General features: G+C 55.4%; 1 protein-coding gene across 3 annotated transcripts in view; it reads right to left on the reverse strand.

Moving 5' to 3' along the window:
- EPHB2 (EPH receptor B2) overlaps positions 1–27,266 on the reverse strand; it is a 184,903-nt gene that overhangs the window by 92,568 nt on the left and 65,069 nt on the right. The window lies entirely within an intron of this gene.

Raw genomic sequence — 27,266 nt, forward strand, 5'->3', positions numbered from 1 at the left:
GTTGGCACCCACACACTTCATCCAGGAAAATCTGGGATGCCTGCCGGCCTCCTGAGGCCTGCGGTGTCTGCTGCTGGCTCTGCCACCACTCCTCATCCTTCCACCAACGCGCCCTCAAATGCCAGGCTTGAGGTCCACCTCCTGCGACACAGGCCCCCGTGGCCTCCACAGAGACAGACCACACTCTGGAACAGGCATTGAGCTGCCCCCACCCTCAGCCTCTGACCTGTGACCTCTCACCCAACCTCCCCTTTTCCTTGATCCTGCCCTCGGTGGCTCCCTTTCTCTCCTTTATTTCTTCATGGCAGGCTCCAAATTGCCTGGAATGTCCCACCCAGAATGATCTAGACAGTACACCGTGAACACAAAAGTCCCAAAGTTTGAATCCTGACCCTGCCGCTTGTGAGCTGTGTGACCTTTGACAAGTTACTGAACCTCTCTGAGCCTGGATCTCTCTCCTGGAAAACAGGAGGAGAAGAGGACCTGCCTGACAGGTTGTTGTGAGGGTGGAGTTGATGGGCGTGGACGTGTCTTATAACAGGGAGGTGATAGACTTTCATTAAAGAACTACAGTGACTTATTATATCAAACCAAAACATAAATACATAATATGCCTAATTCTAATTATTCACAAATAGTCATCGCAAAGGGTCGTGGCTGTCGGCAGCTGGCTGGGGGGTGGTGGGTGAAAGAAGAGAAACACACAACGCAGATTTAAGCTCCTGTGCCCAGTAAGCAGGGCTGCAGTCATTCATTCATCTCTTCTGTCCATCGGTCCGGCCGCCCCTCAGTCCACCCTGCAACCATCTGGCCGTCCACCAACACTCATCAAACCCCTGCTGGGTGCAGGGTGCTTGCAAGGCTCCAGACGGGGTTAGCAGTAGCACCCCTGCCACCTACCATGAAGACCAATACTGGCTACTCTTCATGGAGCCCCGGTGACACCAGACTTGTTCCCAGTCCCCCTTTAATCCTCATGCCCATTTTATAGACAAGGACACCGAGGCTCAGAGAGGCTGAGGCCAGGATCCAGTGATCGGGAAGCCCCTCCTCACCTCTGCGCCACATCCCTCTCCCCCACTGGCTGGCCCTGAAGTCCCCTCCTGTCTTCATCAGCTTAGGAGCACCTCACTCTCCAAGGCACCCACTCCCAACTCCTCTCATTCTGCCTGAAAGGCCTTCCTACTGTCCCCCCTCCCCACCAACATAGGTGGGTGGGTTTGGCACCTCTGGGTGCCAACCCCGCATCCCTTCTCCCCTGCTCCAGTTTCCAAGGCCTCACAATTTCCGCTTCCTTCTGTCCCTTATTAATTTTCTTTCAAAATGTGTTCTATGATTTCACTGCCATCACTGCTCTGACTGGAAGACCTGCAGAGAGTCCCCAGAAAGGCCTCAGAACGATCCCCTAGGGACACCTCCCTCAGCAGGGCTGCAGTTCCCCTGCTTCCTGCATGGCTGTTTGCCCCCCTCTGCCAGGCAGGGCATCTGGGGCCAGGCGGCACGGGCTGGTGGTGCCTAACTTTGCTGTTATTTCTTGCTCCTCCCAATACCAATACCCAGGCAGGTAGGTGCCACGTCTGCATTTTACAATGAATGGTCAGGGGTGTGCAGATGGGAGCTGATCGGCCCAGAGCCACAGAGCTAAACCGGGCCCGATGCTGCAGGCTCATCCCCTTGGCCTGGGGTACCTGGTTTTTGCCCTCCCTCTCTCCCAGTGCCCTGGTGGGGTTATTTGTAGCTCCTTATCTTGGCCAGGCCACTCCTGAGGACAGACTGGCTGGGTGACCAGCCATATTGAGAGGGGAAACTGAGGGAAAAGATGACATTCTGGCCTGGATATCCTGAGTGTGGTGGGGCGATCGCTGACCTGCTCTGTGGTCCTGGTCATCACGGTGCGAGGGGTCAAATCTGGGTTAGATGGAGAAGCAGAGTTCACAAGTATTGGAGCTGGACTGGGCCCTCGGGGATCTCCTAGGGCAGCAGTGCTCTGATGGCCGGGCCCTTCCTCAGATCAAGAGCATCGGAGATGAGCCTGAGGCCTGGAAGATTCTCGTATTCACTTGGGGCTTAAGGACCACCCATCTATCCTACCCCCGTTATTGTACAGATGAGAAAATGGAGGCTCAGAGAGGACAAGGAACTCACCCAGGGTCACACAGCAGTGAGCTATCAAGCTGAGGCCAGACCCTGTTTCTTCTGACTCCCCAGTAGGCCCTTGTCACCTCACCCCGAAGACAAGGAATAGGGCATTTTAATAACAGGCCACTCAGGGGCTGCCAGTGGGCTGGGTGGGGTGGGGAGGAGGACTTGGGCTGCCGGGCCCTTCTCTGGTGTGTCAGCATATCTGAAAGTCCTGCGTTTGAGCTTCTCCAGGCTTGGGGTGGGATGACAGGGGCTAAGTGACACCTCAGGGGAGATTAGGTGACAAGGAAAGAGATGGGGTCCAGATGGGGTGGGTCAGGAAGGTAGAGAGGTTGGAGGACAAACTTCCTGCCTTGATAGCGAAGGCCTTAAACTCCCTGCCCCCATCCCCACCCACTGGGCAACTCCCCAAAGGCAGAGCTTTGCACTCATTTTTCAGACAGCTCTGGGATGCAGAGGTGTAAGCGCCTTTGGAGACCTCTGGTGTACTCCCTTCTTTGACTTTGGGGGAGACTATGGGCCAGAGTGAGGTGACTTGTGCCAGGTCACAGAGTGAGCTAGTAATGGCTTGATCTGGGGACTGAGGGAGGACAGATGGATTTGTAGCTCCTGGAGGACAGCAAGGAGGAAGTGGCTCAATGGCCAAGCAACCAGCTTGTTCTTCCTCTGGCCACCACGAGGCCCGGGGAACAGAAGAAAGGCCAGTGGGCCCTTCGTGCTGTAGGATGTGCCAGCAGCAGCCAGGCTCCTGCTCCCAGCCCGCGTCTCTCTTCTCTTTGGTTAGTGCCCAGTCCCACCTGCTTAGCCTTCAAGGCCCTTGACTATCTGTCTCCGCCTTCCCCACCCCAGTTATCTCACCAGACCCCAGACCACACTGGGCACCACTTCCCCGGCACACGGAACCCTGGAGTGTTTGTGCTGAACTCTGCGCCCTTAATGTCCTTTGGCACCTCTTCCCCTGGCAGGTTACTTACTACTCAACCTTCACGGTCAACACCATGGTTTGTTTCCTCAGTGAGGCCCTGGCTGCCTTCGGCTCCTATTCAAACTGCCCCGATCTTCCTGGGCTCGTGTATCGTACAACATATACCTCAACGACGGCATCTCCCGGGGCAGGGAAGGGGTCTCCTATTCATATCCTTCCCTGGGCCTGGTCGGAGTAGGTGCCCAGCACACACTGGGTCGTATCTTGCCAGTGGTCATCCTGGGTGCCTAACACAGGGCTACCTACGCTTAAAGACTGGGAAGGAGACCCACTGCATGGTAAGAAGCAGAGCCTTGGAATCAGATGGACCTGGGGCCGAGTTCCAGCTCCCCTCTGCGACCTGGGAGATGTCTCCTAATCATGCTGGGCCTCACTTTTCTTATCCGTAAAATGGGGATGACTATGTCTACCTTGCAGAAAAAAGGAGAGGATTCCACAAAGTAACCTGGGTAAGGAGCCTAGCACATAGAAAATGCTAAATGAATGGATGTGTGTATACACACACACACACAAACACACACACACAATATAGGTTATAGGTATTAATATATCATATACTAGTAAAAATGACTAAACACCCCGGTTCCCTGGAAACTTGTTCTCAGGCACTGATCCCTTGGAAAAACATCTTAGAAGGGTTTTCGTCTGATCTGTAGACATCTCTGCACCCCAGCCTAAGCTCCACTTAATTGTCTTGCTCTGAGGGTGCCGAGTAAATACTCCAGGCCAGCTGGTGCCTGGAAACCGCCAATTGTCGGGGAGCAGCTCGTTAATTTTCCAGTCTCTGCATACAGACCTCGCAGCTTCTGCAACTCATCTCGGGAGATTGAGTGAAGCGGGTCAGCCTGGGGCCAGGGGTCGCAGGAAGTGGGGCTGGGGGTGCCAGGGGACTTGAAAGGGCCTGCAGAGACACCACTGGGAAGCCGTCCAGGCTGGAGGAAGTGGGCCTGGAGCTGCCGAAAGGCAGATGGATCCCAGGCCCGGCCTGGCCCTGCCGGCTCTGACTGAGCTTTCTCGGGTCTCCGCTTGGAGGGGAGGAAGCCGGGGAGCTCGCAGTGACACTGGACGTGCATCGGCGCTCAGGGTGGTCAGCACTGGGGACCGGGAGGTCCCACGCCCATAGAGGAAGGCAGGGTGGTGTAGTGGTCCAGAGCGGGACTCCCTGCAAATTAGGGACCTGCGCTCTTGCATCAGGTATTGACTTTGTGGCTCAGCCTCTCCCTCTGTAAAATGAGGAGGAAGACGAGGAAGACGACTCACGTCAGACGGTGTTGTGGGAATCAAACACACATTAAGAGCTTTAGAACGGTGCCTTGCGTGTGGAAATCACTCCGTAAATGTGAAGCTATTAGTACTATTATTACCATCCCTTCCTCCCCATTGGGAAGCATCCTACTTGGAAATTCTCATCCACAGACTGTGGGCCTGGACTTGACTCTGCGGGCGCACTCGCGCGCGCGCGCACACACACACACGTCCCCACTTGTGCCAGCTCCGAGGGGTCCGCCTGCATCCCCCTGGGTGGGGCGGAGGAATGCGACAATGGATCTGTGATGTCTGTCCTGCGCCTGAAAGGAAGAGTGGAAGCCCACGCGCCTATCCCACGCTGGCACTAGGAACATTTCATTTACTCAGCAGATATTTACTGAGCTCCTGCTCGGTGCCAGGACTGGGTGAGGCCCTGGCACACAAAGGTGAGCAAACACAGACATGGTTTTCCACTGGCAATCAAAAGTCCGGTGGAGAAGGCCCTCATTAGCTGGTCTCAAAAGGATGCATCAATTTAGATCAGTGGAAAGTGCCATAGAGCCTGGTGGCGGGGGACAGGCCCCCCTTCTGGCACTAGTTTTCCGTGTGACCTTAGCCCACTCACTCAGCCCGCCTGGGCCTCTGTCCCCTCATCCACAATGGGCACAGTGACTCCAGTCCTGCCTGGATGGCTCACCTTTCTTGAAATTTGCTTTTCTTTTATGCCCCAGCTCTCTGCCCAGAATGTTTTTGCCCATTGTCCTCTTTTTTTTGAGAATAACTATTCATCCCTGAGCATTAGCCAAGTAGTCCCACCTTTCCCTGCAAACAGTCACTCTTCTCTCTGTGCTGCTAGAGGATCCTGAGGAGCCCTCTGCTACTGCAGGGCACTGCCACCACGCACAGGTCTCACTGGGGCATCTTCCCTTCGGTCGGGAGCTCCTGGAGGGTATAGCTATGTCTGTGCCCACTTCAATACCCAGAAAAACCAGAGATTGCCTGGCACATGGCGCAGACTCTGTCCCTGGGGGCTGAGGCAGGTGGGGAGTGGGACATGATGACCCCTTGACCCTAAGAGGTGGGGCCTCTAGTATGCCTCAATCCAACTGGTACACTCCAGTCAGGAGGCCTGGCCTTGCGTGCAGGTTCTGCTACTCCCTTATCATGCTCGGCTGAATTACCGAGCCATTCTGAGCCTCGGCATCTCTGCCTATAGAAAGGGGATACCTCGGAATTATGCTGTGCGGGCTCAGGGTCCTAGCATACAGCAGGTGCTCAAAAGAAGTCATGTCTCCCTTTCCTTCCTTCTTAAAGTGGCACTCAGGGCCACCACTGAGGCCAGCCCTCAGTGCCCAGATCGGACACAAGGTTCTGGAAGAAAACACATGGGTAGCTCGTATTCTAAGAAGCAGGGCCCAGAGGACCAAGGAAATGGAGGGGAGAAAGGAAAGCAGCAGGTCCCTCAGAGATGCCCAGCTGGAGCTGGCACTCACAGGCCGTCACAGAGTAGGACCTGTGGCCCACGGGTGACAGGCCACTCCGGGGTCCTCAGCAATTCCCACTGCCCAGCCTCTCTAGAAAGTGCTCCCATCCCTCCCTTGCGTGAGGCGCCCGTCTCTTGGTGCTGCAGCCTGAGTGCTGATAATAAAGGCACCTCTGTATGTCTCTGGGGAAGTGGGGCTAGGGGCGGTGGTGGGGGGGGCCCCACAAAGCTCCCGCAGCTGTGTGTTTGCAAACAGGGGAGCTGAGCTGTGCAGAGGGGCTGAAAGCACTGATTGTCTTTAATTAAAGGAGGTTGGAGGCAGCGCAGGCTTTGACAAAAGAGGTTTCCAGCCTGTTAGCGGCTTCAGCCTACGCGGAGGCTGGGCCGCCCAGGCGCGCCCCCGGCTTTGTCCCCAGGGGGCCTGGCCCCCGCAGAGGGCACAGCCGACACCTGCCCGGTGGGGGTGGGGCTTGGAGCCAAGCACACGCAGTAGGGCCGGGACGAGGGAGCTGGGCTCCAGGGCCTGGGAAGATGTCCTCGTGGCGAAGCCCCTGCTCACTCGCTCGCTTGCTCATCCACAAGCACTGCTGAGCACTTGCCATGTGCCGGGCCGCTGCTCAGAACTGGGGGCTCCGAGGTGGGCCAGTCCCCGCACTTCAAGGATGTCACTTTCTAAGAGGCCAAATGGTCCAGTGGCGGCAAGCACAGACTCCGGCACCGGCTGGCCTGGCCTTGAACCCTGGCTCTGCCGCCTATGAGGTGTATGGTCTTGAGCAAGTCCCTTCACCATCCTGTGCCTCAGTTTCCCCATATGTAAAAGGAAGATGATAAAAAACAGCACATGCTCTATGGGTTGCATGAGGATTACCGAGGTATCCTACAATGTCTGTCCCACCAGTGCACATCACAAACCTCCACCGTCATTGTTTTTCCTTCATTTATCCAACTCCATAGTTGGGAGTCCCCAGGAGTGGTCAAGTAACGAGAAGAACCCTGGTCTAGGAGGCCACCTGGACTCCGGTCCCAGCTATGTGGCTTCCCAGCCTCAGTTTCCCCACCTGTACCATTGCGGGCGGGCAGGTCGGTGTGTGAGGGAGGCTCTGCAGACGCAGACGTCTCAATGATCCCTCCAGTGCCCTGGGAATTGAGACTCCTCTGAAGAGCCCGCCTCGCGGGGCTCCTGCTCCTGCTCCTGCTGCATACAAATGGGCTCAGCTTCCCACCCCAGCGGCTTCTTCAGCTCACTCCATTCTTTTGTCTTCTCTCTCTTGCAGGCTTGCCTTCCCGGGTCCTCAGACACATCTGCAGGCCCCCTAGCAGGCACACGTGCACTGGCGATCTCCAGCTCTCTCGCGCGCACACACACATGCACACGCATGCACACGCACCTGCCGGATTCTCGCCCTCACTCCCGCCCCCCTCCCACCTGATAGAATCGCAGTCTCCATCCTCCTCCCACACTCCAAGGCTTGCTGATTCCCTGGGTCCAGGGTGGGTGGGAGTGGGGGAGGTGCCTCGCAGCCTCTGATGGCCTCGCGCCCAGCTGGCTGGGCTGGGTGGTCGCAGGGAAGAGGAGGGAGGGGGCGGAGGGCGCAGTGTCCAGGGGCCAGACTCCTCAGGCAGTAGGAGGGGAGGTCAGTTCCTGAAAGAGAGGGCCCACGTGGGGCCCCAGGGGGAGGGCAGGTCTGGAATCCGCCCACGGGAGGGGGCACTGCTGGAGGCTGGGGGTGTACCCAAAACCCACTCCAGCCCCACAGCCCTTTGTTTAATCAACTCGAAGGTCCTGATGAGGAAACTGAGGCTCAGCGAGGGTGATGTGGCTCAAGGACCACATATGGGGTCATGCCAAAGCCGGACACCACTCTGGCCCTTCAGAACCCATTTCCCGAAGTCCCTTCAGGAACAGGCCAGCCCCCTGCTGGAGACGCCAGGTGGATGATGTGGATTCTAGGGGCAGGTGACTCATCCCATACCTGCAGGGGATACCGTTCCAAAGCTGTGGGAATCCAGCCTTGGTGGGAAGGGTAGCAGACAGACAAACTCCCTGCTGGCCAGGCCCCAGTCTGCGTCCTCAGCAATGACTCCCACTGAGGCCTTCACCTCAGCATCACTCAGGACTGAGGCTGGCCTCTTCCCTATGACCCCTGACCCCCGCCCGGCCCCTCACCCTGCTCTCCTGTGTTGACCTCAGGGGCAAAGGGGGGCAAAGGGCTGCACCAGCCCCCCAGAGCCCAAAGGGGTGAATTCTCCCAGTTATCTGCCTTCCACTGGGCCGTGAGGCCCCTGAGGACACAGCCCAGAATTTCTCTCATCTTCCATGGCCACCCTGGAGCACCTGCTGTGTGTCAGGCAGAAACAAGGAGCACTCTGCCGGCTTTAGCTCATCTGCGCTCCACACGACCCTTTCAGGCTGACTCTCCTGTCCCCATTTTGCAGACAAGAAAGCTGAGACTCGGAGGTGGGGCTCCCGCTCAGGGCATGGAGGAAATCTGAACCAGGGCTATGTGAATCCTCAGTTCCTTGTTGCCTTCCTCCAGGGCCTCACCTGTGCTGGGCAGGGGCCCACATAGCTCAGTAAGTACGTACAACAAATAAACTGGTGAGTAGGGAGCGTGCCCAGCCTGGCCAGATGATTCCACCAGTTGGCAGGTGGGGAGACTGAGGCAGCCAGACCTCCTCCCCCACCAGTATGTGTGTACCACGCCCCTCCTGAAGGGGAAGGTGATGCCCGAGGGTCTGGGTAGAGGACACTCTCCAGCCTACAGCTCACTAGGTTCCTGGGGTCTGGGCAGGGGTACGTGGTCCCCTTAGGGCCTGAGGAGAGAAATGGGGGAGGGAAGGGGCAAGGCAGGGAGACAGGAGACGAGATGGAGAGGGTGAGGGCAGTCAGATGGTACAGCAGGAAGGGCAGACAGAGGACCAGGCCAGAGGGCGGATCAAGGCAGACACCAAGAGAGGAGAAGACAGGAGAACACAGAAGAGTAGGGAAGGAGGGACAAAAGGAGGGCGGGAAGGGGAGGAGTCAAGTTCAGAGGATGAGGAGGGGTGGGTGTGCCGCTATGCTGGGAAGGGCTGGCAGGCAGGGGCTGAGCCCAGAGAGGCCCACTCCGGAGCTGGGGGTGAGGGGCAGGGTGGGATGAGGTCCCCAGCAGGCCATCACTGGAGCTGCTGTCCTAGCCTGGGGCACCAGCTTGTGAGGCAGGGTGTGAGTGGGTCTGGGTGGCTGCATGTGTGTGTTGCAGGGTGTGCTTGTGCTTGTGCTTGTGCATGTGCAACCCAGGCCGCGGCAGGTGTGGGAAGCACACTGGGGTGTCTTTTCTTGCTCTCCTGAGTCCATGTGCCCTTCTCATTTTGCATTCACAAGAACTGAGCTGAAAGATTAATTCATTTAATACAGCCTTCACTGGCAGGATGCGGGTTGGCGTAGTTTATGATTTTTTTTTTTTAAAAAAGGCACCAAGTAGGGGAGAATTGATCAACTGATTGATATGTTTTATCCATCCATCCACCCACCCACCCAGCCACCCACCACTTACTGAGCACCTACCATGTGACAGCCACCTCGCTGGGGCAAGAGTACGGAAACCATATACCCAGTGAACTCAAATCTGCACCGACTGCCATAGCCTGGAGGGGTGGGAGAGGTCCACAGGGTCCTGAGCTTAACTGTTGGTTCCATGAATTAACATGCTCTGTGAGACCAGGCAAGTCCCTTCGCCTGCCTGTCTGAGTCCACTTTCTCACGTGTAAAACTGGGTGGTGATTCCTGCTCCGTGGGGTTGGTGTGAGATGAGGAGATGGGGTGGGGAAGGCGCTTGGCTAGACAAATGTTGGTCCTCTAATACTGTGCTCTCAGGCACCGTGGCCTCCTAACTACTACCACCGGCCAGGGGCCGCCTGGGGACTCCCCTGGCTCTCCAGTCCCACCCTGTGGTGATTCTTACTGAAGATGCCGAGCATCCAGAAACTGCCAAGTGGGTCAGGGTGGGGAGGCGGCTACAGCTGTGCAGCCCCACTGGGGCGTTGGGGTGGGAGGGGGGGTCAGCCCTGCCCAGCCCAGGCAGCTGTGGAATGAGGATGGAGACAGGGGTGGGCAGGTTCCCCACCCTGGGAAGCCCCACACCTGCCCTGCCTCTCAGGCCCATAACAGCCAGGACTTCCTCAAGCCATTTCTGCTTGTCCTCTTAGCCCAGGTGTCCCTTCCTCCCGGAAGCCCTCTGGGGGCTCCCAGGCTGACTGCCGTCTTGTCCCTTGCCCTCTAGGCCCCCTTGTGGGTTCTCACAGTCCTCGGCTAACCCCTTCACATGATCCATCCTCTGGACATCAGGGTCTCATCTCTCCTGGTCTCTCTCCACTAAGAGTTCCTGGAGGCAGAGGCCGTGTCGGATCCCCCTGTGTTTGGACCCAGCACACTAGAGGTTCTGGCCACTTCCAGAGGCTCTGGAGCATTTGCTGGTCACGGGCAGAGGGTGAGACCATCCTCTGTCTGGTGCTCCTGGGGACAGGGATGGGGCTGCTGTTTTCCCAGAGGGCCTCAAATACACCTGCTCAGATACCACATGCCTGCCTGGGGAGGGGTCACAGGGACTCTCCTCACAATCAGGAGGTTGGGGTGGGGGCAGGGTGACATGGGGGTTAGGGATTCCAGCTCTGCCCGGACTGGCCTCATTATCCCTAGGTAAAGCAGGAGGGCAACTTGTGGTGGAAGGTGTAGAAGGGCAGGGTCTTGGTCTTTGCCTGGTGGCCATGCCCAGGGCTGGCTTGTGGTGGCCGTCTCTTTAGGTATCATGTCTCATTGGCTGGCCCCTCCCCTTTACATGGGCTCCCCCCTCACCCCATCATATGTAAAGTATTTAGACGGTGGCCCATCGTTGCGATCACATCGGCCCCAAAAGCCCCTCCGAGGTGGACACTCTGGTGGACACTCTTGTCCCCCACAGTAGGCAGACCCAAGCTGGGTGGCCAGCTCTACTTCAGTCGAGATTTGGGCCTTGTCCCTCCAACATGGACCGTCGCTTCCCCTAGCAGCCCCTCTAGGTCAGGGTGGCCACTCCTCACCCAGCCAGCCGGCCCCCTGCCTCCCTCCACCCTCCACTGGGACGTGACATTCGCCAGCGTCACTTCTGGTCCCATCTGCGGAGCACCCCCCACCCCCACCCCCACCCCGGCAGCTAATCCCCACAAAGCCCGGCGCAGGGCCCGGCATGACAAGCAGGCCTTGCGCGCCTGCAGCTCCAGCAGGCGTGCTCGGAGGGGCCGAGGCGGGATTCGGCGCGGCTGTCACTCTCTCTGTCCGCTCCTCTAATTGGATTCCCGACACGCAGAGGTCAGCAGAAATGCTGGAGAGAAGGGAATCAAAGGGAAGGGGCATTGGGGAGATAAAGAGAGGCATTCTTCTTGGGCCACAAAGACTAGGGCTCGAGGGGTGGGAGGGGACCCCATCTGGAGGGGGAAGGGGCAGGGAGAGCCGCAGACCCGGGGCTTGCCTTCCTCTGGCCTGGCCTGGTGGTGTGACTCCGGCCTGGCAGCGTGACTCCGGCCTGGTGATGTCCTCCGGCCTGGCACTTCCTCACCACATTCAAATAGTGTCCGGGGCTCCTGTACCATCCTGCCACCCCCCTGCCACTCCGTGGGGGTCTGGGCATCCTTCAAGGCCTGGCCTCTTCCTTCTGCCCACTCTAGGAAGTCTTCCTGGGATGTGGCAGGAAGACTCAGGAGGTGGGCAGACCTGGGTCCCAATTCTGACTTGCCACCAGCTGCGCCCCGTGGGGTGCAGGCAAGTCCTCACGATTTTCTGGCCTCAGTTTCCTCCTTTGTGGGATGAGGAGAGCACCAGCTGCCACAGAGGGCAGCGGCCAGTGACATTAGGGACACAGAAGTGACATGAGCAAAGTCCTTGGCGCACGGGGGCCAGTGCACAGTAGGGGTGCACAGTTCACGGGTGCCCTTCCTCCTCTCAGAGAAGAGCCGCGGCTCCTCCACTGGCCTGTCCAGGACCCGCCTGGCTTTGGGGTATTGTGTAGACACTGCTTCTCTCCCAGGAAGAAGGAGAAAGTGCTGCGTAAACATAACACCCGAGACAGATGTGAGAGGAATGACAATCCCCGGCCTGGGCGGGGGCTCCGTCATCAGGCCTTTTCCACCCTCTTCTGCAGAGAGAAGCTCGAGGCTCCAGGAAGTGAAGGGAAGTGCCGAGGCCAGCCGATTGGAAAATCGTGGAGCCCGAGGACCCTGACCCCAGCCCAGCGCTCTCACCGAACACCCCCCGGGTCCCCGTGCTTTCCCGTGAATGCCAAGCACATTCTGCATGTACGTGTTGTCTGCGCGAGCGGCGGGGGAGGCGGGCAGGCCAGCCTCGCTACAAAACGGGTCCTATTTGCTTTATGAACATTGCTGACTTTGGCTCATGAAAGAGACATGAAGAGGACCTCAAAGGGAATTTCTAAGAGACAGAAAATCAATGGCCCTGACATCCTGGCCCCCGAAATGAGTGTGTGTGTGTGTGTGTATATTCCACACACATACACATACACACACGCACACATGTGCACGGTCTGCTAGTTGATCCAGTGCATGTACACACACACGTGCTCACAAATACCCATTTTCCAGAGCATGTACCCCTGGCTTGATACAGCATATATACGTACACATGAACATATGTGTTCTGGCTGGGTCTCCCGTGGGTGGGTGTGCACAAATGCACACAAAGCTATCTGACCCGGAGCACACACAGCCAGGGACACCGACAGGGACCCTCACATGCAAGGAGAGATGCACACACTTGTTTGATGTGGCACCCACATTCCTTTACACGCACTGGTCCAGCTGATCCAGCATACGCATGAGTGTGCTCCCCACTGCACACACATAGGCTGAGGCAGGTCAGAGAGACGGAGGAACACACAAATACCGGGAGTAGTGGGCTGTGGGGTGACCTGCTTGGATGAGAGTATGTACATGTCCCACCCCTGAAACGTATACATGTGCTTATATGTCCAGATATGTTCCAGCCACACAAGTGGATGCTGGGTCAGTGGGTGTACTTGTGCACATCCAGACACACAAACACACTCCCAGCAGGCCCAGCAAATGCTCTCACACACCTAATGGGGCCAGCGCACATGCACACACATGTGTGCATGCATGTATGCATGCAAGCGAGCCGGGGTGCTCTGTGCTGACCCAGCGCATGTGTGCATGCACAACCCTCCCAGGCCTCCAGGGAGCTCCCACAGACAGTTCTGACAGCAGGGTGTGGGGGGAGGGCAGCCCAGGGCTAGGGTTGCCAGGGATACGGTTGTGGGGCTCCTAAAGCTGCACGGCCGCCCAGGCAGCACAAAAAGGCCAGCGACCACTCTTAGGTCTTTAAAATGTTGCTAAACAGATGGCAACACCTTCAAGGGAAGAAACTCGAGGCTGGTTTCCTAGAAGAAGCCAGGGTACCAAGAGCCTCTGGGCGCGGAATTTGCTGAGGACATAGGGACAGAGGTGGGCAGAGCTCTGATAGCCCCCAGACCCCACCCGGCCCACGACCCATGCTCCACTGCAGAATAGGGTTATGGGGCCTTACGTGCTGTGTGGCCTGGAGCAAGTCACCTACGCTCTCTGAGCCTTACTTTCCTCCTCTGTAAAAGGGGATGGTAACAACCCTGAACATTTAGATAGCAAGTTCCAGGCTAGGATGGGCACCGACCACACGCCACCTGCTGGGTGCTGTGCCCCGTGCTCTACTTTCATTATCACTGAATCCTCACGGCTTCATCTATAATATTCCATTTATTATTATACCCACTTTATAGATGAGGTGATCAAGGCTTTGGGAAGTGAGTCACCTGTCCAGGGTCACATGGGGAGTAAATGTTGGAGCTGGTATTTGCACGTAGGCAGCTGGCACTTACCTATGTTACTAAACTTTCCTGGCAGGCAATGTGGGGTCATTGTCCTCAGGTCACAGACAGTCACAGCTGCCCTGCTGGCCTCACCAGGGGTGCCGTGAGGACCAGGCATCACAGAACCAGAGGCTGTTAGTGCAAGAGTCATTCTATAGGTGGTGATGCTGAGCCCCAGATGCAGGAGGGGAGGGGGCTGCTCTGCAAGAGCCCAGGGCAAGGGGGGTAGAGCCCAATTTGGACCCAGGCACTATGACTGTGAGCTGCTCCTGTGCTGCTCAATAAAAGCGCCCTGTCTGATTAATATGCTATTCCACAAGCATGTATTAGGCTCCTGCTGTTTGCCCAGACTTGCTTATAACCGAGAGAGGATTATCAACGAACCCCTGTCCCCCGAAGACATGTACAAACAGCTTGTTCTCCAAGAGCTCCGCCAGGGCACTGACTGGTGCCCGCCTGAGAAACATTCCTTCCTGGAGCAGAAGCACCCCCTGCCCCTCCCTATCGCTGTCCATAACTCCTCTGAGCCTCTCCCAAACCCAGTGAGGCTGGGGCTGCAGACCACATTTCACAATGAGGAAATTGTGGCTCTGACTCAGTGAATCAGGCAGCAGGGTCAGGGTCTAAACCCACGACCAGGAGACTTGGGGTGCTGGGTACATCCCCCCCATCTCCTCCAGCTCTCTGCACAGACCCGGGCACATAGTGGGCTCCCACAAGCTCCTAGAGAGAGAGATGGGCGCCTTGGCAGGCTCTGTGCAGGGAGTGCAAACACTATCAGGCCAGCTCAGGCAAGGGAGGAGGGGCTGGGATTACGTTTGGTAATGTAAGAACATGAGTAAGATGTAAAGATGCTCCCTGAGGCCCCCAGCTCCGAGAAGGATTTGGGATTTTATGAGAAATGCTGAGTATCAAGAATAAGGACCCCAGGGTGCCTGGGTGGCTCAGTCGGCTGAGCATGTGCCTTCAGCTCAGGTCATGATCCCAGGGTCCCAGGATTGAGCCTCGCATTGGGCTCTCTGCTCAGCGGTCTGCTTCTCCCTCTCCCTCTGCCTCTCCTCTGGCTTGGACTCTATTTATAAATAAATAAATAAAATCTTAAAAAAAAAAAAAGAATAAGGACCCTCCATCCACACCTAGAAACATCTGTCCCAACAACAGACAGAGCTGCTAGGCATCTTGGCCACGTTGGTCTCCCCAGAGCCCACCGGAGGTGGTCGGAAGAAGCCCAGCCTCACCAAGGGCCTTTGTTTACGATCATCATGGGCATCAGGTGAACGGGCTCTGCAACAAACCTTTTCTGGGTAGCTCCTATGAGCTAACACTACTCTAGACACTGGAAACAGTGGTGGATAAGTCAGAAATGCCTGTCCTCAGGGAGTGCACACTCCAGCTGGGACAGACAAGTAGTAAAGGAACAAACACGTGAACGCACAGTATGTCAGAAGGTGGTTAGACTCACAGAGAGAAATAAGGGAGGGAAGGGGCAGGATGTACATAGGCCTGTGTGTACACACGTGCGCTCTTCAACACTAGGGCCGTGGGGGGCCTTGGTGAGAAGGTGACATTTGGGCAGAGACCTGAAGATGGTGAGAGGCATATCTGACAAAAGAACATTCCAGGCAGAAGAAACACCAAGGAGACCAGTGTGCCTGGAGTGGAGGGGGCAAGGACAAAGCTTGGTCAGAGGTACAGAACGGAGGGACAGCCTATAGGGCCTTGTGGGCTATTTTTAGGAACTTGGCTTTTGCTCAGTATAAGCTGAGGGGCCTCCGGGGGTTCTGAGCAGAGAAGAGGTATGATCCTCCTAATTTTTAGAGCTCTGGCTGCAGGGTGAAGAGGATATTATAGGGAGCAGGGGGGAAGCAGGGTGGAGATGTCCAGGAGGTAGTTGGGTATGTGAGTCTGGACTTGAGAGAAGGGGTCCAGGCTGGAGATAAGCCCAGGGAGGGCATTTGAAGCCATGGGGCTGGAGAGAAACATCCAGAGAGAGAAGAGAGAAGGGGAGGCCACTCAGCACTGGGCCCTTGAGGTGACGATGAGCTGGAACTGGCTATGGAGCACCCAGAGAAGCCACAGGGACACCAGGAGACAGCGTGGACCCAGAAGATGCAGCAGGCTCTTTGTCAAAGGCTGCTGACAGGTCAGGGAAGATGAGGCCTAGGAACTGACCATGGATTGGTGACATGATTTCACTGGTGGACCTGATTTTGAGCAGTTTAAAAAAAATTATTTATTTTAAAGAGAGAATGCAAGCGGGGGGAGGGGCAGAGGGAAAGGGAGAGGCAGAGAATCCCATGCAGACTCTGTGCTGAATGTGGAACCTGATGAGGAGCTCGATCTCACAACCATGAGATCATGACCTGAGCAGAAACCAAGAGTTTGACGCTTAACCGACTGAGCCACCCAGGCGCTCCAATTTTGAGCAGTTTCCATGGAATGATGGGGCAGAGGTGTGACGTGAGTGGGTTCAGGAGAGGCCCTGGAAGAGACTGAGCTGCAGGATGGGGGCTGGGAGGGCCAGTGCCTGGGCACCAGGGCCGAATGGGCATGGCAACAGTCTATGGTCCCACCTCTGTCCCTTCCCAGCCATGAGCCTTGGGCAGTTCACTCCACTTCACTGAGCCCTAATTTCCTCATCTGAAGAGTGGGGGTAATACCCTCTTATTTCCCAGGTTGTCGAGAATCAAATGAAATAAGAATTGTGAGGGCAGCCCAGGTGGCTCAGCAGTTTAGCGCTGCCTTTAGCCCAGGGCATGATCCTGGAGACCTGGGGTCAAGTCCCACGTCGGGCTCCCTGCTTGGAGCCTGCTTCTCCCTCTGCCTGTGTCTCTGCCTCTCTCTCTCTCTCTCTCATGAATAAATAAATAACATCTTTAAAAAAAAAAGAAATAAGAATTGTGAGAAAATCTTGCTCACAATGAAACACTGTACATATATTCCAGGGGGAAGAGGACCAGTTTTGGATTTCATTTCTGGCTCACCATCTATTCACTAGCTGTGAGATCCTGAGCTGGTTTTTTAACCTCTCTGAGCCTCCACTTCCCTCTCTCTAAAAACAAGAATATCAACCATAGCCAGCTCCTGGGGCCTGTAAGGATTTAGTAAAGGATTACACCCCAAGCTAGGACATGAGGCCTACTGACAACAGGTGCTCGACCCACCTATGTGTGTCCCTTCCTCCTTGGGCTTTTGTCTCTGTTACTGACAACTGGGGTCTGACAGGAGGTACAGGGAACGAGGGTAGGACCTGACTGGATGCTGGGCCCCTGGGCAGGCCATTGCATCTGACATCTTTGGGCCTCAGTTTTCACAACCATGAGGTTGGCGATCAGTTGCCGCGGGCCCTTCGCTTGAGGGAGCAGAGAGGACAGGAGGCAATGCGAGTGTGCTATTTGGGTGCTGGTGCAATGGGAGTGTGCATTTGTGGGCCTGCTGGTTGGCTGGGCAGACAGGTTACCAGGACTGGGAAACAAATCCATGTGATTAAAACAATAGCATCACGCAACCTCTGTGGGGCTCTGTGGGAAAAGACTGTTTCTCCCCAGGGGGAAAAACAAAGGGCCAGACATACCAGCCAGGGTAGGAGTCCCAAGGCCAGCCCACCCTCAGGGGGACCCTGGTTGGTCCTCCCGGCCCTGGATTGGTTTATCTGCAGGGTTGTCGGGAGCAGGTTGTCGTATCTCACCAAACCCACCCCCACATCCCTCTGCACACGAACCTTGCATTCTCCGAGCTGCAAGGGACTCTTCCCTGGGGCGGACCACCCCTTCCCACCTGGGATGGACACTGGGGTCCCCTGCGGTGTTTTGGGGGGGCCTTGGGGTCTCATCCCTGCAGAGACAGAGGTTAAGGATGGAAGCTGTCTCTCTGAACATCTCAGAGACGACAAGGGGCTCCACAGGGAGCCCCGGAGCACTGGGCTCTAGTCCTGGTTCTGCCCCAGAGTGCAATGTGACTCTGGGAAAGTCAGGTCTTCTCTTGACTTCAGTTATCCTTGTCTCTAAAATGGTGATAGTAACCTTCACCTTGCTTCTCTCATGTGGGTATCATGCAGATCAAAGTATCTCATAGGGTGAGACCAAATGCTATACAAAAGCAGCCTCTAATCTTTTCTGGAACAAGGCAGGGTGTAAGTAAATAAATACCGTACATATGTAAGACATTATAATTACAAATGGCATTTCCCCCCCAAGCTATGGAAAAAAACCCCACCAGTTTGGTAGAGTGCGAAGAATTCTCATTAGGGCTTCAGGAGGCCTGGGTTCTGATTGGAGCTCTATACCTGACAAGGTGAGTGAACGTGGGCCGTCACCCCACCCGCTCCCTGCCCAAAGCCTTGGTAGGGATGGATCCCATGTCAATCATCGAGGAGCTCCATTAGTTCTGCAGGTTCATGTCCCCCACCTGCCCAGGGAAAGCAGGCTGGGGTGGGGAAAGGGGCTCAGGCTTTGCCAAGCAGGTCACTTCAAGCCTCTTACCTGCTGTGTGGCCCCGGCCAACTCCTGGAATTCCCCTCTCTGGGCCTGTTCCTCCTCCGAGGCCGAAGTTCACACCTAAAGGTTCCCAGTAGGGGGAACAGGGCAAAGCAGCGGGATGGGGGCTGAGGACAAAGGGCCCCAGGAGGGGGTGCCCCGGCAGGGCGGGGGCGGAGGCCAGAGTGGGGCCTGTGGGGCCTGAGCCAGCTGCCGCAGAGCAATGAAAATCTCTTAACCACACAGAATTGTTAACGGCTCCCAAATCCTGTTGTACCACAGGCTTAGAAAGGCTTAAACTGTTAAATGCATAAACTTCCTCAATAAACGGGCCTCTCTCGCCAGATCCTGAAGCCCCGCCAGATGTAAAGGCAGCGGCTGGAGGGCGGGGAGCTTCCCCAGCTGTTTATGGTCTTGTTGGAGTGCCGTGGAGGCAGCCTGCCACCAACCCGTCACCCTGGTGCCTTCAGGGTCCCACGCCAGTCTGGGGCCCAGACAGGAGAGCACAGGGGCTCCAGGGGCGGTCGGCCTGGGTTCAAGTCCCGTCCCTTCCTAACCGAGTCACCTCAGACGAGCTGCTTACTCTCTCTGGGCCTCAGTGTCCTCTTCTGCAAAACAGAAATGATGATCTCCAGCCCTAAGGGGGCCTGAGAGTCAGGGAGACCCTGGGTGACCGCTGCCTGGGCCACAGGAAGCTCCAAATGAACGTGAGCCCCGGGTGCCTGCCACAGGGCCTTCCAGGCACCTTCAAGAAGCGGGAGAAATCAGAAGTGGGGGGCACGAGAGGGCACACCTGCCTCTGCCACCTCCAAGGAGCGTGACTGTTGGCCCCAGTCTGCTTCCCACTCGGACAGGGGCAACCAATAAGGTGAGTGCGCAGTGAGACACACAAGGTGAGCATTCGGTAAATGCGGTGTGGGGCGCACGGGACGGGCTCTTCCGTGTGGCCAGAGCTTCGCCGGGGTGCATGGGTCTCCCTCCTGGGGCCTTCTCCCCCTGAGCAGGAGAAGAGACCCATAGGGGCTCCTCCACCCCGAGCCTCCACCCTGGGACAGCATTCCACAGTGCTCAGCATCTCCAAACGAAAGCAGCTCGTCCTCCCGAGGCCCCAGCCACGAGCCTCCCTCTTCTCCTGTCACCTGGAAGCCCTTCTGGTTGCCCCACCAGGGCGGCCCCACAGTCCTGAGTGTGAGTCCCTTCACCAGTTGCGTGTCAATCCTTTCACTTCCCCCATTTCAGGGGCCCCCTAGTAACCTGGGAGGTGAGCAGGACAGAGTACATTCAGGCCTCGCCCCGTTCTGGTTAATCAGTTGTCCCAGCAGGTGGAGAAAGCCAGGTTCACATTCCGCTGTTTACTGGCCGTGTGGTCTTGGGCTGACCCTCCCTGGACCTCAGTCTCACCATGTGTAAGATGGAGCTAATCACATCAACAGGAGATCCGAAAGGGTGACAGAGCACAGCATGGAACGCAGCAGCACTGGGCACACAGCGGGGACTGCCCAGCCCCGGCCCGCAGGACTCCTTGCAGCCTCTGCCTCATTCAGCGCTTCGACAGCATGGAACTAAAAAGCCTGGCAGCCCCTCTACCTGTCTTATCTCCCTTAGCCAACGTTTCTCTCACCCCATCCTCCACCCCTCAGTTGGCTGCATCTTGTGTGTCAGCAAGAGGTCAGAGCTAAAAGTATCATTTCTGATCATCTCTATCTTGGACTAATTCCTGCCGTTGGTTTCTTCCATTCTCCAAAGTCCTGGGAAAATGGCTCCTCCTCCAGGCAGCCTTTCCAGCTTTCCCTTGACTCCCTCCTAAGTGCTCCAAGACAATAGTTACAGATAGAGCCATCTCCCTCACCCTAGATTGGAAGCTCTAGGAGGGCAAGAAGTGTCTTCATCATCTCTGCAGTTCTCACTTCTGGCCAAGGGTCTGGTGCATAGAAGGTGCCTAGGGAAGGGGGTTTTAGGGACTAAAGTTGTTCAATATTTCCTGCCCGGAGCCCTGAGGGAATATGAAGACCATGTCATCTCATGCCCTGATATCAAGATCCTTCCATTTGGTTGACTCAGAGAAGAAACTGGGTTGATGTGGCTCTCCTTCCCTTTCTAAGAACACCCAGTCTGCCTGCCTCTGGAGCTTTGCACCTCCTCCTCCTCTTCACCTGGCTAATTCCTGCTCCTCACTTGGCTTCCATTTAAACAGCTCCTCTTCCTGGAAGTCTTCTGACCATCGTGGCGCTGGGTGGGTTGGGTGCCTTTTACTCTTCCACCTCCACTATCTGCAGATACATCTGTCAACATCTCTAGACTGGGTGTTCCTTAAAGGCAAGGGCCATGACTGATCTTTCCCCAAACCCCAATACCTGGCACATGATAGGCACTCACTATGTGTTAGCCTCCTGGACCTCTATGATGAAAGACATCACTGACCCCTCCAAGAACCAAAAAAAAAAAAAAAAAAAAAAAAATAGAAGCTGGTGTTTAGTGAATCTCTGATGGCTAGCTGGCGGGACAGGTGGACCAATGTACGGATAGAGAGATGGACAGTTGTAAATAAAGATGCCTTGAGAGCATATAGGAAGGGGAAGCGGGGGAAGGGGCACTTCAATTTTTAATAACTAAGAACTGAATAATCTGAGTGTGTTGGCCAGGCTCCCTATCCAATTCCCTTCTCAAAAGGCTGGTCTGTGTGGTCTCAGTCCTGGTCTGAGCCTGGAGGCCTGGAGGGGGTGTCTGTTAGCACCCCCCAACTCCCCTAGCTGGGCGTCTCCATCCCACCCTTGAAGACATGCAGCAGAACTTCTGTGTGGGGGCCTGGACCTCTCCTCCCACCCACCCAGCATTCCAACCCTCACACCCTTTCCCTAGCCAGCATAGGCCCTGCCAGCTGGCGGCCTCCCTCCTCCTCACCCCAAGACTGACCGCACCCTACCCCATGGATTTGCCAGACACATCTGGGCCACTGGTCCAGCCTCTATGGGTAGGGCTGGGACTAAGAGCAGGGTAGGAAGGAGGCCACCCCGAGCGTGGCCCAGGCCCCAACCCTGAAGGCCCAGAGACATCCCTGGGGCCTCTCCCTACCTTGGCTGAGGGAGCACAGGATTCTGGGAGAAAAGCGAAAAATAAAGCGACAGATAGAACATCTCCTGCTGGTGAGCATACGGGGAAACAGGTACTCTGGATGTCTACTACCTGGAGGGTACCTGGGCCGTGCCTTTCTGGGGGGTAACTTGGCAGTATGTGTCAAAGCTCTAAAATACACACATGCCCCCCCCCCCACAATTCCACATCTGGAAACATATCTACTCAAATACCAGTAATAGTGCACAAGAATACAGGGGCAGTGATGTGCATCCCGGCATTCGTGAAGACAGTGAAAAATGGCCAGCAATCTACATGTCGATCAACAGAGGACTGGCGAATGAATTATGACACATCGTTCCTCTGGAATTCCAGGAGCCTTCCACAATGACACTGGCGATCTAACATGACACGGAAAAGTGTCCACAAAATGTTAATCAGTCAAAAACCTTTGTGTGTTTCCTTAGTGGGAAGCCCCCTTTTTCTTTACATGTAATCAATACGCGTAAATACCCCCAGAAGGATCTCCAGCAGCCTGTTGACAGTGGCTATCTCTGGATGATTTTAACTTTCTCCTTCTTGTTTCCTAGTACGTTTCTAAAGAGTCTACAAATAACCCACACTGCTTTTGTGATAAGAAATTTTTTTCCCCTCAAAATAAAAAGCTCATCAGAGACAAAAAAAAAAAAAAAAAAAAAAAAAAAAAAAAAAAAAAACCAACCCAAAAAACAAACCAAAAAAACCCCACAAAACCAAACCAAAACAAAACAAAAAAACCATTCACGGTAGAAGACAGTGTTGATAGAAATCCCTGTTCTTGTTTTTATAACAGTTTTCTAGGTATTTTCTCATTTATTCTGCACAGCAGCCTTTGTGTTTATCCTGTTTTGCAGATGGGAAGAGAAAGGCTGGGAGAGGGTCAGTTGCTTGCCCAAGGTCGCACTGTGAGGAAGAGCTGGGATTTGAAACCAGGTCTCCGAGGCCAAGGTCAAGGGGAGAGCAGGGCTGGGGGCTGTCAGGCAGGGCAGGGTGGAGGAGAGGGAGAGGCTATGAGAAGCCCAGCAGCTGGGAACTGGGAGTCTAAGCTAGAGCCAGAGGATCAACATGTGCGTGCAACCCCGCCCCCCATTCCCCTCCCCACTGGCTCGCAGCCCCTCTCCCTGTCCAAGCTAAATATTAAAAATCCCATTACGCCTCAACAGTACGCAGCAAACACGATCACTGTGGACCTGCCTCCAGATCTGTTATAGATGCCGGTGGGCCATTGACAGAGAGGAGGGCAGGGGCCCCAACAGTGGTTTGGATGGGAATCTGATGGGCAGGGGCACAGTTGGGGCTGTGCTAGGGAAGGAGAGACCAAGAGGAATCGGGCTACAGAGACAAACCTGGGGAAACTGAGGCAGGGGCACATTCACAATCCAGTTCACGAACCTCTGGAAAGAGGGAAACAGATTTGGGCACTTGCGGCGAGCAGCTGCTGCAGGGAAGGAATTCCAGAGCCACCCTCCTGCCACCTCCAGCAGATCTGCTGGCGGCAAACCCCACTGGGGACTGTGATGCTGAGACTGGGGATTTGGGAAGGAGAAGGGGACAGAGTTCTTCTGGAGAAAGTCCCTGGAGTCCCTAACCTGGCAGCCGTACGGCCTGTGCGGGTCCTGTCAGGCATCCAACAAAGAGTGAAGAGACGAATAAATAGGGAGAAGTCATAGCCTAACACCCACACCCGATCAGGCCCTGGACACCCACCAAACACACCTCGGGGCCTTTAGTCATGCAGTTGGGTCCTCCCTCCTTTCACTCCTCCAAATCCTACTCACTCTTCAGGGCCTAACTCAAATGCCACCTCCTCCTTGAAGCCTTCCTAGACCTCCAGTCAGAAAAGATGCCTTCTTTCTCGTATTCTCAAAGTGCTTTGACGGGATAGACTTCATTTCTGGAAGGACCATTCCATGCCTTATTCTCTATGTGTCTGAGTCCCCTGCTCAGCCAGGAGCCAGTGAGACAAACTCTGCGTCTCAGGCGCTCTCCCGTCCAGCCTTCCCAGGGCGGCCGCTGTCAGCTCAAATGACACCTCTTCCAAGAAGCCTTCCCTGGCCCACCTGGCTAAAGCGAGTCTTCCTTTGTTCCCTCTTGCTGCATGCCTTTCCCCCTTGCATTCATCACAGCCTGTAACTATTTTATTTATCTGCTCACTGACTTTTTCCCTCCATCTTCTTCTGTCCACTGACCCAGACCAAAAACTCTGGAAGGGCAACGAACGTATCCCTCTCGTTCACCTCTGTGTTCCCCGGCACCGGTATGTGCTTGGCTCATAGACGGTACTCAATACCACAGATCTGCCTCGACGTGAGGTTACGTCCTGATAAATCCACCGTAAGTTGCAAATATTCTAAGTGGAAAACTCACTTAATACCCCTAACCTATCAGACATTAGTGCTTAGGCTCGCTTACCGTAAGCGTGCTCAGTTGAGCAACACTGTCTAATGCAAAGCCTGTTACATCTCACGCACTTGATTGAACCCAATACTGAAAGTGGAGAAAAGACTGGTTGCATGGGTGCAGAATGGTTGCACGTGTATCGGTTGTTTACCCTCATGCTCTCGTGGCTCACGGCCCAGGCTAAGGAGGGAGTATCATCAGACCACCTGTCACCAGCCCAGGAAAAGATCAAAATTAAAAATCTGCTGTATATGTATCACCACTGCACCATCGTTACGTTGAAAAATTATGAGTCTGACCATTGTAAGTTGAACCATCATAAATGGGGGACTGCCTGTATTTGCTGGAGGACTAAATGGCACACAGAGGGTGCTCAATACATGCTTGAGTGGTTGACTGGCTTCTGTACGCCCCTCCTTCTCCCACTATGCCCTGCATACGGTTGGCACTGGAGGGAGCTGGTCAGATTGAGTTTAGGCTACGGTTCTGTGAAACGCTCCGGGCACTGGGAACTCCCAGGCCTTCATTAGCCACCCTGCCCACCCCTGGGATGGCCGCGCCACTCCCATGAGGACTCACCTACTCGCCATCTGTCAAGTAGATTTTATCCAGCCTTATCTTCTCAAAATTGTATTAACAAAGCAATGGATTTTTTTCCCTATCAAATTATACTTCAGTATTCAATAGATCTTTCCAAACCACGCTCCTGGAGATTCTGCTGATGACCCCTCGCATTCCTAGGGGTGGATGCTCCCTGGGGTTGTGTGTGTGGTGGGGGCTGGGCCCGTGGTCATCCGTCCGGCTTTGAGTCCTGTTTGTCTGACCAAAGGTATGTTACCACATCACGAGTCGGAGCTAATGGTCCTGCTACAGAAGCATCAAGGCTGCTTGTTTAAAAATGCTGATTCTTGGCCCCACCTCAGAGCCAAAGAACCAGACCTGGGGGATAGGTTTGCACCAGACCCAGGAATCTGCATTTTAATGAACTTCCCAGCAGATTCTGAGACAGAGTCAAGGCTGAGAATCCCTGAGCTGGAGACCAAGGAAGTACTGTGCCAACCACTCAGATGTGAGCTGTAACCACCATTCCCACATGTCCCAGGCAGGCGGGAACAGAGCCTGTGGGACTTGGGCTGGAACAGCCCCACATCTGGGTGGCTACAGCACAGGACACAGCATCAGCTGGTGTCCTTCTGGATTCCCTGAGCTCATTAATCACACCCGGACTGGCCTCCACTCACACCCCATGACTGACTGGGCCAGGCTGGGCTGCGCCTGTGCCTGGAGTGGGCGGGCTGTAGGTCTGGGGAAATGAGTTGGAGGCGGCCAGGGCCTCCTTGCAAGAAGCCCAGACTTGGAGAACCTGCCTGTGCCAGGCAACCTCTGTGATGGCCCCAGTGACCCCTACGTCCTGGGCACTCACAGCTCATGTAATTCACGCTCCTGGAATGGGGGCTGAGCTGAAGGACCGGCTTTTAACAAAGAGAATTAGCAGAAGCAATGAGATGAGGTCACAAAAAGATGGTTTCTGTTGTGGGTGCTCTCTTGAACTCTGGGGTCAGTTGCTCTGGGGGACGCCGCTGCCCACGTGGGTCCCTGTGGCCAGGGGCCGAAGTCTATAAACAACCATGTGGGTGCACGTGGACTCAGACCCTACCCCGGCACTGCCATCAGATGACACTGCAGCCCCCAGCCAACAGCTGGACCGCAGCCCCAGGAGAGCCCTTACACCCGAGGCACCCACCTGAGCCCCACCTGGATCCCCGACCCTCGGAAACTGTGTGATTACAGATGCTTGTTGTTTTCAGCTGTGACATTTCGGGATGACTTGCTGGGCAACAATGGGTAACTAATGTACCTCTTCATCTAGGCACCTTCCAGGGACAGTTCTTCCTCCCTCCCTCCCTCCCTTAGCCACGGCCATGCCAGGCACCGTACCAGACCCCACAATGGGACTGCTGCACACTGCTGCACGTCCCTGGATCCTTGCAAATCACTCATCCGGAAGGCCTGGGCCACCTATTTAACACATGGGTCTCCCAGGACTCAGCCCCAGTGGCACCTCCCCTGTTTCACCTCCTTTTCTTTCTGGGCCTACCACAGCCCAGGTGGTTCCAGCCAAAGCCAGCCAAAAGCATCCCCTCCCTTGTCCACTTACAGTCTGTCTCCCCTGCTAGACTGTGGCTCCTAGAAGGCAGGGCCGCGGTTGTGTTCTTCTGTCTTTACCTGACGCTAGGCACGAGGTCTGACACAGAGCAGGTGCGGGTGAGGTTTGACAAGTGAACAAATAATGCACGACAAGTGACTGCTCCTGCCCCCCATGGCCCACCACCTCCCAAGGCTGTGCAGTTTACACTCAGGTACAGAAAACTAGCTCTGTTATCTTCCCCTAGAAACCAGCCCTTTCTCCCAACTTTCCTGATTCTTTTCTAGGACCATCACCTCCCCACAAGCTGGAATCCCCCTGTTTCCTCCTTTCCAGCCTGTCTGCACACACCATCCTTCTCATTTATCCTCCTCATGTCCCTTGATCTTGGCACTGCGGCTGCTGCGTCCAGACAGCCACCATCTCTCGAGCGTGGCTGCAGCTTCCCCATGGGCCGCTGCTCCTGTCCCTCGTGCTCCCATTTATCCTCCCAGGAACCCCTCAAATGCTGCCTCAGAGCATGGAGGAGGGAACTGTGGGATGGTGGGCATGGCAGCATTTTATAAAGGGGAGGATCACGCAGCCACCTCAGGCCACGCTTTTATCGGCACTTCAGGAACCCTGGAATCAGGTCCAAACTCTTAGCCTGGCACCTGGAGGACCCCCAGGATCTGATTCCAACGAGGAAGGCAAGAGGAGGTGGTACAAGCAGGCTTTAAATCACCATCAGGCTCACACTGGGGAGTACCTGCCCCAGGCTGGGCTTCCTAGACATCACATATCATTTAGTTAATATTTATTAAGCTCTTACATTTATTAAGCTCTGCCCTCTGTGTACTACAAGCCATCCTAAGAGCTCAACGGTCTTGAATTGTTGAGTCTTCACAAGTACCCTGAGAAAGAGGGTTTCATGAGCAGCCCAGGACAGATAGCCAATAACAGGCAGGGCTTGATTGAACCCAGGTCTGCCTACCTTCACAGCCTTCTGACCACCATGCAGTCCCTCTTACCACCCACCTATGTGGTTGTTTGCCATAATCAAACATCACCTGTACCACCGCTTACTTAGGACTTCTTAAAAATCAACCCAAGTGGCTAAGGGGTGGGCTTGGAATCACACTACCTGGGTAAGACTCCTGGCTGCCCCACGTACTCTCTGAGCCTTGATTTCTTCATGGAAAATGGGCACCTTGCCTCACAGGCTTCTCATGAGGAGTAAGCAAGCTAGACATATAAAGTGCTCAGCACACAGTACAAGTGGCGGTCAGGAGGCCTGGCTCACGGTGGCCTCCCCTACCCCCTTGAATCAGAAGGAAGCATGTGACACCTCTGCCACTGAAGTGGCATGTGGGCCCCACCGCACGTACACTCGAGAGCCAGCACG

The sequence above is a fragment of the Canis lupus genome, chromosome 5 (genome assembly GCF_048164855.1).
Source record: "Canis lupus baileyi chromosome 5, mCanLup2.hap1, whole genome shotgun sequence".
NCBI classification, from domain to species: domain Eukaryota; kingdom Metazoa; phylum Chordata; class Mammalia; order Carnivora; family Canidae; genus Canis; species Canis lupus.